The sequence below is a fragment of the Mizuhopecten yessoensis genome, unplaced genomic scaffold (assembly GCF_002113885.1).
Source record: "Mizuhopecten yessoensis strain PY_sf001 unplaced genomic scaffold, ASM211388v2 scaffold4411, whole genome shotgun sequence".
Lineage (NCBI taxonomy): Eukaryota > Metazoa > Mollusca > Bivalvia > Pectinida > Pectinidae > Mizuhopecten > Mizuhopecten yessoensis.
In genome coordinates, this window is record NW_018405533.1 from 384,836 (window position 1) to 398,760 (window position 13,925).

Consider the following 13,925-nt stretch of genomic DNA (forward strand, 5'->3'; position numbering starts at 1 on the left):
GGGAATATTTTCACAAGGTGGTGAGACATTCTTATCTATTCCTCCATCTGTACTACAACAAGAGATCTCTCTCGTCCTGGTTGTTAAGAAGACGTTCCGTGTATATGCTAAAACTATTGTGTATTGTGTCAAACGTGAAGATAATTATGATGTCACTGTTTGATATGGAGAGATAGGGTCTTCACGCTTATATTTAAATTTTACACCGATTACGACGTCAATTGTCGACATCAAATACCCGGTAATAGTTTTTTAGGGGCGTATGTCTAGATACGTTTAAACGTATTAGTAATATTCTACATCATTAAATTAATAATGTAAAGGTTTGTGATATATCCAGGGGCGTTTAACCACGATGTTCATAAACGATATTAATCAAAGTTTTCAATTGAAGAAGATACAGGGCCTATATTTCTATAATTACGTACCTAATTGGATGGGATATAACAAGATATTAGGGAAATAAAAAAATATCACAACAAATTATGCCATGTTGAGTTAACAATATTCGGGTCAGATTGCATTTCATTATTATATATCAAATATAATGTATCTCCTTGAGATTGTAATGAAAATAAAAATAAAGAGGCGAGCATAAAAAAGAACCATTCCAAATAGCTATAACAAAATTTAGCACAAGGACAGCATTATAAAGGGTAAGCTGATACACAAATGTACTGCTTGAAAATTGTATTTGAGAATCACTCTGAGCTCTTTTAGTTTCAAAACAAAATGAAGTTGTTTTCCAAACTTTCTATTCCTAAACCTTTTGAAAACCATTTTTTCAAGATTCCCAAGTAATTCTGCGGGCAAGATATTGTAAAATTTGAATTACTTCATATACAAATTACAGATTGAAGAAATCACTTTTTTAGCGATGGCAGATCTTATAAAACTGAAGCTTTTAAAAATGTCATTTTCATTGATAAAGATCAGTATATAAGGAATTCTTGTTCAAAAGTTTAAGTGAAACTATGTTTTAAAGTTTTATGGTTGTAAATACAGTAATTTTGTGTTCCTCTTTTTCATATTTTTCTTTTCGACAAACAAACAAATATATCATTGTTTTGCCAAAACCGTGTACCATGTATTTATTCAGATTGGAACAAGCAAGAACTTGTTCATCAGTCCATATTACCATATCCTGCATTAATGTGTGTATGCTAGAGATATTTGATAAACATCTCTGTGACTCTGACCTATAGTATGGACACAAGCTTTGTAATAACCCAGACTCACGGTCCAGTATAAAACAAAGGCTTGATGTCTGCCTCACAACTCTGTGATAAAACGAATGGCTTTTGTCAGTTCTGTGTAAAGATGTCTTACTTAAAACATAAAAGGACTGGAAAGATAATTTTCCTTATCCGTGGGAAAATATTCAAACCAGTACAGGTAGTTTAAATTTTTGATTTTTAATTGTGTGATAAAAGAACAGATGAATCTGGGCTAGTACAGACTTATTCTGATGTATTCTGTGACATTTGCAATAAAGGAAATTAATTCTGAATTTAATTTATCTGCATAAATTTTGATTTCATGAGAAATTAGTCTTTAGTACATTACATTGCTGTATAGTTGTCAGATATATTATAATAAATTTCACATTGTCCAATTAAAGCTGTCAGTGCAAGTCAGTACAGAAAGTAGCTAAAGATGATGCCAAAGAAGGTTTTAGTGTGCCTCTATGGCAGCTATATCTGAACAAAACAATGAACAGGGGAAGTGTGTGCCTCTATGGCAGCTATATCTGAACAAAACAATGAACAGGGGAAGTGTGTGCCTCTATGGCAGCTATATCTGAACAAAACAATGAACAGTGAAAGATACAATTCACTTGACAGGGGAAGTTACTCTAAGCCAGAAAAAATAATTTGCTGCTTCATCTTCCATATAAGAGGGCGGGGGGAGTACTCCAAGTAAAAGAAAACTTCATCGGAACTCTTCTGCACAATTATAACTGATGCAGCGCTGTCCTTAACTATAAAAGTTCACTATTATAGTTTTCTGTTAGGTTTTTACTTTTTTGAGATGTGGGGGGAGGGGGGTTGTTCATGTGAAAATATGGATATTTCATCAGTTTTTGAAACCAAGTCTTGTGAATAATATTGCCTATATATATACATAACCAAAAATATCCATAAAAAAGTAAATGTACACAATGTACTATGAATTAAAAGCCAGTATCCTTCTGTATCTAGCTACTTCAGGTAAAAGATTTGTGGGTTAAAAACAAGAAATTTTCAGAATTGAATCCATGCAAATTAATATGTTTTAATGAAATTCATTGCTATATTTGTGTAAACTTTATATATTTTACAACAATTATGAAACAAATTATTAACGTATATAAATCACTATTGTTGCCCTGGATGTTAGCGAGCAGGGATATTAATGTGGGAGGAAACCGCGGTGAGTACCCCAAGAAAACCCACATGGTCAGGCAAGTGACCCAATCCCTTTTCACGTCTTATAGTACTCCAACAATGTTAGAGGTTTTACACGGCGAAAAACTTTTGACAGGCGCCGCGTAACCTCTAACTGCCCATAGCTGATTTTCCCGATGCTGACTATCACATTTTCCAAGTTCGGATTAAGAAGGAGTATATCGTGTTTACATACATTTAAATGGTCAAAAGGGTCCAATAAATATTCCTTTCCATAAATCCATGATTATATGAGAAAAATTTCATGTCAAAGACATAAATAATGAGTTTTTCCTCATTCGAAGCGAAGCAGACAGCATTTGCTATGATTTTTCCGGTTAATACAAAAATGGATTACATGTAATGTTTTACAAGCGGAATACAAACAAACTCCGTATCATTTCGTTCCGTTTGAAATTCCCCCTGATATTCTGTATTAATCCAGAAGCCATGTTTTAAATGTCGGTCAGAGATGTGCTACAACGACATGGACATGTATTTTGAGTGTTTTATTCCGTAATATACTATATATTTGTGTCTGTGACATATTTATGAGATCAATATTATATAAACCGTGAGTAGACATCGTTGTCATGAACTGTTAACCACTTATGTGAGTTTTTCAAGCCGATTTTGTTCCGCCCGGATTTCGGGCGGAAACTGCATCAAAGAATTAGTGCTTCGGAAATGAGAAGCAGCAGTCGGCAAAATCATATCCGATTGAAAAAAGGCCGACCAGCGGCCTCTCATGTTATGGGAGTAGTCTTATAGGGGAATCGAAACCCGGTTGCCTTGGTGAAAGGCAAGTGCGCTATCCTCTGCACCACCTGTTTCTGTATTTAAAAGTTACTGATAGAAAAGGATGTTTATAGTATGCTCCTGGTTGACACTGTATTGACAATGAAATATGACCTTCATTGGGTGTAGAAAGGTCAAAGGTCAAGGTCCAAACAGACATGATATCCTATACTTACACTCTGCAACATTTAACAGGATATTCCTCTTGATTCTAACACAACACTACTGTGTCACCTGATACACTGCTGTTTCCGCGGTAATTATAGGGTGCATCCTACAGTCATCATCATATCTGACACTTTCAAGGAACGTAAAATGCCATCATACTGAAATATGTAGAATCGTATAAATTCGTACCGCTTAATGAGTGCGTAGGACTCAGATTGTTGTTTTCATAGACAAATGGATTTAATGTGTTTTTCAAATGGCACCTGCACAAGAAGAAAAAATTGTAGAAAGGGACCACTGATAAAAAAGAAGAAATTAAAGAAATTTTCTGTGCATCTAATTTTATAACTGGAATAAATCTGAAACAAAATGGACACATAGCATCTGCGTAAACAGCATGTGATATTTTATTGCATTATACCTGCATACAAATTTCCAAATGAGTGTAAGAAGCTTTATCTAGGGGTCAGAGTAATCATAGTGCTCTTGGCCGTTACTGTATCAGACAGGCTCTGAAACCTAATTGGGGTCATTTTGATTCAAGGAGGGTCAGTAAATTCCTTAGAAATTTGAAACTTCAAGGTTTTATTACCTGCAGGTAATGTTACTGTAACAATACTTTATGGTGACAAACGTGCAAATACTCTACTTAATGTGCTATTGCATCATGGGATTAAACCCTGTTTCACAGCAGTATATATTTAGGTCCCATAAACCTCTTCCTGATATAGACTTGATTTATCTCTTAGCTCCAGAAAATGTGTTTCCTGATAGACTTATACAAATTGTACCTCTTCAAAGGGTGAAGAAATACAGAAAAAGACACTGTTAAAGATTGTGTAAACTTATTTGAACAGTAGAGTGCTTATAAGGTAAAGAATATACCAACAAGTTTAACTTCATTTCCACTAGTGCTGTGTCATAGCAGGGTGGTAACAATACCATACACATCAGGACACAGCCTGGGTCACGATATGTATTGTGATACTTATTACAACTTTTGTACGATTTGAAACAAGTCTGAAGCATTGGTACTCCATACTGAATTAATTTGTTTTTCAAGTGTCTATCTCATCAATTGTATAGATTTTTTGAAAAATCTTTCTTTTTGTTGAAAGTACAACAAGAAATACATGCTAAAAGGGGAGCGGTAACCCATACAGAACTTTTGTTAAAGTATCACAATGCATTGATGAATCGTTGCACCTCTAATTTTCACCATTGTCATTATTATAAAATATTTTGTTGAAATTTTTTCTCAGAAGAAGTATTTCATAAAAATGACATATTTCAGTGTATTTTACAGAATAACAATTGTTTCAAATTTGAATGTTTGAAAAAAGAATTAACACAAAACTATGGGGATCAAACTCATAACCTTTAAACTGCAAGCCTATAGCTATACACCTTACCATTGTTGCCATCCAGGAATTATAAATGCACAGAATTTAATTGAGTGTCCCATTTATTGGCCGCAATAACCTATGGAACCCACTGAGCATTGAAATGTACATAACTTGTCAGGGGAAGTTACTCCAAGTCAGAAAAACTGCCCTCGGCTGCTTCATCTTCTCTATTTAAGGAAGAATACTCTCAGTCAAAAAACTCTTAAAGTGGAATTCTTCTTTGTGATTTTAACTGGTGTAGTGTAACCCTTTAACTTAACACTCAACCACATCTCAGTATCTGTTTACTTATATACTATCCCTAGATAAAACACATACAAGTACATCTTAGTTTCAAACTGTTTGCAGACATAAGAACAACACAAGAAAAAACCCAGATTGAACCTTAAGCTTCAGTGTCATTAGTACCACGTACTTGAAGGGCATTACCTTTAACTTTGGGACATTACAAGATGTATTTTATAGTTCCTCAGGAAGAAAGTGATGTCTGAGAATGTTTCCCCAAGTCATGAATTGTTAGATACAGTTAAAAGCAGACAAAACAATACTCTCGACTTGGTGAGACATAAGGTACATCTATCTATCACATCCTTAAAAAATGAACATTGACCTTTTTCTTCCTCAGGCAGGTAAAACAACCTTGAATTGTTGAATTGCTTCCTTAGTTATACATATAATCCTGTTTTTAATATCAATTTTTTCTGTTGCAGCTACATCATTATTAACCACAGTGTGCAAATTCTTGACGAAAAGGGATAATGAGATGACTATCCCCGCCCTGAAATGAAGACACATCACAGGGAAAGTGGACCCCAGGTCACGCTGTCTTGAAGTTTTGCGGGGAAAAGTGGGATCCATTCTCTCCGATGACGACACATTGTAAGGATTATGGGATCCATTCTCTCCGATGACGACACACTGTAAGGATTATGGGATCACAATCTTTCTGATGACGACACATTGTAAGGATTATGGGATCCATTCTCTCTGATGACGACACATTGCAAGGATTATTGGATCCATTCTCTCCGATGACGACACATTGTAAGGATTATTGGATCCATTCTCTCTGATGACAACACATTGTAAGGATTATGGGATCCATTCAATTTCTCTCTGATGACGACACACTGTAAGGATTATGGGATCCCAATCTCTCTGATGATGACACATTGTAAGGATTATGGGATCCGTTCTCTCTCATGACACATCATGGGGATAGAAGAATCCTTGCACTACAATGACACGTTATGGAGATATTAAATTATTAAGCTGTGATGACCCCTCACAAGGAACTTAAGCGCTGTCCTCGGTTCGTTTCGTCCATATTGTTGATTTCCGTCCATTGAGTTTCGTCGTTGCATGAAACTTCCTGCCAAATGTTACTGTGTAAATCTGTTCTGTTAAACTCAATATAAATTTATTTTGTAAAGAATATTTACACACACGAGTATCTCCCAAGTCTTGATCTGGTGTTGTATTGGCATAAATAAGTACATATTTTGTTAAAGAAATTCACACATAGGTTGTAAATTATTATAATGTTAAATAGTTTTGAAAGAATATACCTTATTGTTGCACGAATGGGTTGGTACTGTACTTAATGGAGCACAGTCAATGTGTGACCCAGAATTCGTAGTTGTTACCTGTTTCATATTACAAATCATTACATATCAGCTTTCTGATGATTATATAATTGATATCAAACCTTACTTTTCCCAGTCATTTAGTTTATACAGCTCTTCCAGTCATAATAAACATGTGAATGGAAACTGACATTTATATTTAAAGAGCTACTTATGTATACGTACTGTAGTATCAGGAAATCACTGTTTATCTTAAATTATTTATTATGGATTTTGATACATTGTATCAGAAATACACTGTTTATCTCAAAATTTGTTACTAGTTCTGATATCTGGAATACACAGTTTATCTCAAAGTTTTATATATATGTATACATGTACAGTGCTAACTATTTATTACAAACTTGTATAACTGACAAACACAGTTAAGCCCAAACTGAGGATGTGTTGGTGAGTTACTTCCCTTTTGTATAATGCAAAATGTCAGACACAATTGACAGTAGCTGTGATGAACAATTGCTTGTAACTTCCCAGTTGACATTTTTGTTAAAATAAGTTTACATAATTATTAGAAAGGTATATAAAATGAAGCATGTATGTAGAATTTCGTAAAAATATTGATCTCCCTTTAAGAACAGATTAGCATTGTACACATGTATGTTTCTGCATTCTGTTGTAATATTCAAATTTGTCAAGGAATTAGCAAAGTGTGCAAATTATTATTACCATTTTTATGAAATATTTTAACAGACCTGTGTTAAAATCTTGAGGAAAGAAGATTTAAATAAAAATGTGGGATATATCTTTAATCATCAATCATTTTTATCTCCACAAACCCCAATTGTGATGGAAATTTACTTGATTGTGTAAGATGTTGTTGAAATCTGTGAGATATTGTTATTATGTTGTGTCATTATTTCCTCAAATTTTGCAACAATAAACAGTCGTTTTTTAGTACTATATTTTTGCTGGCTTTATACTGATTTTTTTTTTTTTTTTTCATCTTATTTATTAAAAGTGATTACCTAAGATTGTGGCCTTTTAAGTTAAACTGAAATCCTGCAGGTATGGAGTCAGAACTGCAGCCTTTTATCTGTGTATGCTTTGTACATTATTTTTCATCAGCATGTTTTTTGTTTCTTTTTCATTGAGGATATTTTGTAAATATGAAATTTAATAAGATATTGAATGACTCTGTCACCATTAAAGAAATTTTGTGAAAATACCTTTTTAAAATTGAAGTACTGTATTATCATATTGCGTCAATTTAATTAACAATATTCTTAGTACACAATACAACTTTGCTTACTTTGGAGATAATTGCAAAAAAGATCACACAAAAATGGGGGCATACAGTACTAACAGCCTGTCAGTGATAATATTGTTGGCTTCAAGTAAAGACCAGAAAAAATAACTTTTAGATGCTAATAATCAGGAAATAGTGCATTAATTGTTTAATTTTTATCTTTAAATTTGTTATTCTAGATATTTTTGCAGGAGTTGAAGAATTTAGACCATTTTTTTTTATTGTAAACAAAAATCAAAATGTCTGATTTTAACAAGTTTCACTCTACACAAAAATTGTGGCAACGTAAAGTTAAGGTTTGTAAAAAGATATCAAAGTTTTCAGACCAACAAGATTCCAAGGTTAAAAAATTATGGAAACTTCTCTTTGCATAAAAATATGAAAATGTCTGGACTATCTGGTGATATCGTTTTACAAAACGTTACTTTAAAGTGATATTTAGAATCTCTGTACCAAAGTTAAATTAAAAATTGTTCACAGAGAAACAAACTTTCAAAATCATTTGTATTGTATGGAAATATTGTAAAATGATTTGTTCCTCATCTCTGAACTTTCTCTGTAAGAAAGAATAGCTCCCCAACCACAGAACATTTCTCGTTTTGTTTTTAATTGTCGTTTAATAATAGCTATGCTCAATATTTTGTGTTCAGACATTGCATCAGATATCCTGTTTTTGAGAAGAGAAGATTACTGATAAAAATATGTTCAGTAAGTCATTGTTGTCAATAGTATACATTGTTCAGTCACGATTTTCATCGGGTTGTTAAGATTGTTTATTATTGTATGATTGAAGATCTGTATTTTACAACTTTCTGAAGTGACATTTTCATTATTTATTTTTATCTCTAAATCAAACCAGTTTGAATAGATTTTGCATAATCCCAGTTTCATATATTCAGTATATGAATATTTTCAATATTTGAATATTCATGTCATTAATGTAATGAATATTCAGTAGGCATTAATGTAATGAATATTCAGAAGTCATTAATGTAATGAATATTCAGAAGTCATTAATACTATGAATAAACATTATGTAATATTCAGTGATACATGTAGATTCATCAAATATTTGTAATTTATACCAAGTTAAATCAGCGCTATTATAAGTATTAAATGTTTTAAAACTCTCAATTTCATGATTATTCCAAGGCTGACTTGATGCCATGAATATTAAGAAGTTTCGCTCGTAATGGAATGTTTCTTTCCTTACCTATCATAGAACTTTTTATTTCATCCATTGGGCATGACGCCTTCCAAGACTTTTTCATATAGTTTGTTGACAATTTTATGCATTTTCTTTTTTTTTTACTTTTGCTAAACAAGTGTTGTCATGAGCACTAATTTGTACCTCAAAGTTGGACCGAATGTTTTCATGTTTTTTTATTTTATGTAAATTCACAGGCCTTAAACATCTTAGTTTATTTCTTTATTCCAAACATCTATGCAGTAACTCTTACTGTATACAGACAACAGATTAATCTACTGCTTATATACTGAAGATAGAAAGCATTCCTCAGACTAAGGTATTGAGAAGATTTTATAATGGTATGACTCTATAAAGACACTGAGCTCTTGTCTGCACTTAAAAACTTAGCCATAAGTGATATAAGGTTGGTACTTATTCATATTTTTTTCTCTCATTTTTCTAAAATATGTATAAATATATTTCAGTGCTTATTCATAGTAACATCAGTTTCCCATTTTGACTCCATGAATCAATGTTCACTTAAATGTTTGGTTCTGATGCATTAAAATGTCATGTATAAAAACATGTTTGTGATCATGACTTATATTAGTCACTACTGTATCAAATATTCTCATTAATCATCCAATTCAAATCAAAGATTAGTTTTGTAAAATTTTCACTTTCCAGATTGCATTTAGTCAAAGATTTTATGTAATCATCATCGACAGTAGTCTTAGAATCAGTAATCAGAAGAATTTTTTCTTTTTCAAATTCTCATGGGAAAGCGGGTGTTTGTTTATTCATGAAGTTTATCAAATAATTCTTGCTTTTCCTGGGGTTTTTTGTCCTTTAAAAAAATAGCTAGCTTTTCTAAATACAACTTGAAGATGAAATCATTAAGCATAACTAATTTTCATAATCATAAAGTTTTGTTTTTAACACATTTGTATCATTTACCATGTTTCCTGACATTGAAGGTTTAGGGTCGTAGAGCAGTTTGTTCATTATTGATTATTTGTTTGCAATAAAAAGTCAACAAAAAACCCATGGTTGGAGACTAAGTTGAGATTTGGAAAAAATATAATTGACATAGTATGGTGGATGTTCTCATTCGTTGTTCATGAAGTTGAGAAATTGACTTACAAGGGAATCACAAAGCTTCAAAAATTAAAAAAAAAAAAAAAGAATTTATGTAAAAGCTTATGATTATGTTCTAAATAAAAATCATAAGATATTATGTGTACGTGTAGGAGCAAGTCATGGATTGTAGGGATATTGAAATTCAAAATAAACTCTTGGTAAAAGTATTGATAAAAGGTATAAAAGAAACAGAATCAAAACTGTCAAATGTGTCCAGATAAAAAATAATTCATTAGCAGAATGTCAAGGCCGTCCATTTCTATTATGTCCTGTAAATTTGTGTGAAAACCAACACATTATTTATTATATAGCTGCACATTGCTTTAGTGTGGTGTTGAAATGGAATTGTAAATTCCAAAATACATACCCCAATTTGATGTCTCAGATTTGTAGATCTTCTGATGTCATTGATGTACAGACTCCGCTAGTGGGAACCGTTTTCACCAATGAAAAATGTAATTCTAAAGTTAGCATTTTTGTTTCAGAAAAGAAAATATCTGATTCATACAAAATAAGGCATATGACAGAAATGCAAAACCATGCTTTCATTTTGCTTCGTTGGCATTTAGTCGGAAGTACTTTTCTTATCAATTTTTGAAATAGAAATCGTCAAAAAACATCAGCTGTAAATTAATGGTAACGTTTCCTAGCCCTAAACCAATAGTTCTTAAACTTACAATGCTATAAAAAATTACCAGGAAATATGGTCTAATGACAGGCGAATATTGATACGTCATACAGGAACTGTTAAAGATGATAAAAACCCGGGACATCAAATAGGTGTACTGTACTTACACAAAATATGTTGTTATGATGTTGTTGAAAAGTTGAGTTTTTGCACTAAGATGTAAAAACTATTGTGTGTATATATATATAGGTTGTATAACAAATAAAATTGACTACTGTATATGTGGTGTATACCTGTAAACATATGTGATCTGGGGGAAAAGTGTCATACGTTCTCAAATACTGTACATGTTGTAGGAACGAACTGTTTCCTTGATGAAAAGGCACGTTTCCTACAAAGACAAAAAATGTATTTATTCCGTGTAGGACAAAGAAGGAAATGACCTGGAATATCCTAATTTGTCTTTCCTTGAAACGATCTGTGATTTCTTAGAATTATTTTGTATGGTCAACAAGCTTTTTATAACTATGTTTTCAAATTGGACCATGTATGTGTAAATAAAACACATCACTTTGAAAAATGAAACACTCGTTTTGGTATTCTGTGTTGGTTTCAATGTATTAGTCTTTATAGGATAGTTTCATGCACCAGAAAGAATATCTAACAAATCTGTTTCTATTGACTTTCATCATTACTATGTCACGATTGAAAATAATGATTAAAGACTTGCGGAGATCATCATCGGAAACCAAACTACCAAATACTGGACTATTGGAAACTATCAAAGATTTGCGGAAAACGGATTAGCGGAAACTAGCAGAAACCCCCTATCGGAGAATGCCTGTAGTTGAGACGGGACGAGGGGGTAAATACTAGACTATAGTTGTAACGGGACTATCGTGACATGGCTACTAGAGATCGGACTAAAATGCCTTGGTCGTACTTTCAGTCTTATTCAAATATATACATTATAACCAATTAGATGGACAAGGCAAGGCATGGAAATCACTTCTGTTGTTTTAAGTTGGCAATACAGTATTTTCGGTATCAGAAAAACCTTACACAGACATTACAGCATAACAGAGTTGAGTATACGCTAACTATAATGACGGGTGCATAGGATTTCTTAAATGTCAGTGAATGACATCGTTTTATTTCGACAAATGACCTTTTGATTACAGCAGCATTTATAAGAGATCTTAAATCTCAGAAAATAACATCGTTTTGTATTGAGAAATGACCTAAGATTACACGTGCGGAGCAGCAATTGTTATCTCGTATTCGCTGACCCCGTTTGTAAAACATAGCTCCTTAAGGTTGAAGAATTCTGGCATGTTTGATCGACAGACGATGTGTCACGTGACAATTCCCTACTGCCCCTAGCCAGCTGACCGTAGGGGGAATCGCAGGTTATCATAATTCCATTCAATTTTGAAGAAAAAGTGATAAAGCATTATCAAATTTTGTGATGCTATGATGCTGTTTACTGTCAAACAATGACTCGTGTCAAATCCTACATTTGACACGAAACTGAAGTGAAGACGACGGCGTAGCATCACTCACTGGGACACAATATACGTGTAACGGATTATAAACTTAGAGTGACCGAATTTCCATATTTCCGTATTAATCTGCTTCTTTTATCTGAATAATTTATGTCATCATGTGAAATTTGATTTCTGTCATTTCTTGTCTTCGTTTACGGATAATTATTGGTATTTGTGGCGAAATGACACGCCCTTGCAAAATAGAAGAAAAAAACCGAAAACGATTGTTAATAAATTGTATTTAATAGGCCCCATACAAAGTAGGGACACTTCCTCTTCTTTTCTCTCTCTTCTTCCTTTTCTTCTTTTCTCCCTTCTCCTTTTTCTTCTTCTTCTTTTTCTTCTTCTTTTCCCTCTTCTTCCTCTTCTTCTTCCGCCAAACTGTTCCTTGGTGTTTTTCTCGAAGACTATTGGCCGGATATTTATGAAACATTACATTAGTACAGTATTGGTCGGCGTGTGTAGATGTGCGTATGGTTATCAAACATGATCGCCATTGCCTCTGGTTGATTGATACATTTATGGGTTTTTTTATCAAACTAGTATATTACCGTATTATGGCATTGCCAGCTCTTTCTGATGCATCATTTCGGATCACGGGGACTTATGTAACGTTAACCGCTACAATTAAAACTTGTGTGCTTTTTCTTGGTTTTCTGGTTCTTTTTCCGACCAAAAACATCATTTCTCCCTCCGAAAATAACAAGACAATGCCATATTGCCAATTAAGACCAAACATCGCCAAGTGAAAAGGTAAAAAATCACAAGCAAACTAAGGAAATGTTGTTTTGACTTTTAAACTGGCGTGAAATAACGGCACAAATGTTCGCATTCACATTGGTTCTTTGATTAGAATTCACTTGAGTAGAAAAACTTACCAAAGTACCAAGCATACTTCTCTGAGCGTGAGTTAGACAGTGTCTGAATAATGCGACCGGGTAAGATGTCATTATATTTTAGTGAGATAGCTCTTTGACGGGTTTTGTTCTTACCAGCTAAAAACATTAAATACGCCATTGTAAAATGGCCCCGTTTTGCTATTAGCTGCTTGAAACTTTAATTAAACAATTGTAAAATGCCATGTTTTGGTTTTTAGCTGCTGCAAACTCTAAATTAACCATTGTAAAATGCCCCGTTTTGATTTTAGCTGCGGCAAACTCTAAATGAACCCCATAGGCTGCAATGCTTCCTAAATGGGGCGGAGATATTTAGAAAATCCTGATAGTATACCAGAGCTCTTGTGAAAAACTATTACGTAAGAGTTTAAAATTGTCATTGCCGACATCTTATATTTTTCCGTCAGTGTAGGGAAAGTATGCACTGTAAAACAGTAATTATTTTTAATGCCTAAAAGAGATAACTGTATGTTTACTATTTTAGAAGATATCTCATGCAATCCCAATTATATAAGATATCTCTATCATATTTAAAGATATAATTTATTTAATTATACAGACATCTTAAATTTTTAGGAAGATATATTTATTTCGTTTCCATTATTTCACACACAATTTGAACAAAATCTCGTGTGAAAACAGTAACAGGGTATGAAAACAAGCTTGGAGCTTATATTGATCAGCTTTCTTCAAATCACAATTAATTCCAAACTGATGAATCTTATTGAATATAAGATGAATACCGGTATTACAAAAATGTATCAATTTGGCTTGCCATAATATTCATTGGTGCGAGCTCCCCTGGAGTGGGACTCAGCTGCAAGCCTGATCGACC

General features: G+C 33.1%; 1 protein-coding gene across 2 annotated transcripts in view; it reads left to right on the plus strand.

Moving 5' to 3' along the window:
• Positions 1-11,227, plus strand: part of LOC110448977 (protein PTHB1-like) — a 74,901-nt gene extending 63,674 nt beyond the window's left edge. For both annotated transcript variants that reach the window (XM_021495530.1, XM_021495531.1), the window contains one exon: positions 5,509-11,227. The gene's annotated coding sequence lies outside the window, so the exon portion shown is untranslated. The remainder of the gene's footprint in view (positions 1-5,508) is intronic.
• Positions 11,228-13,925: the final 2,698 nt, after the last annotated feature.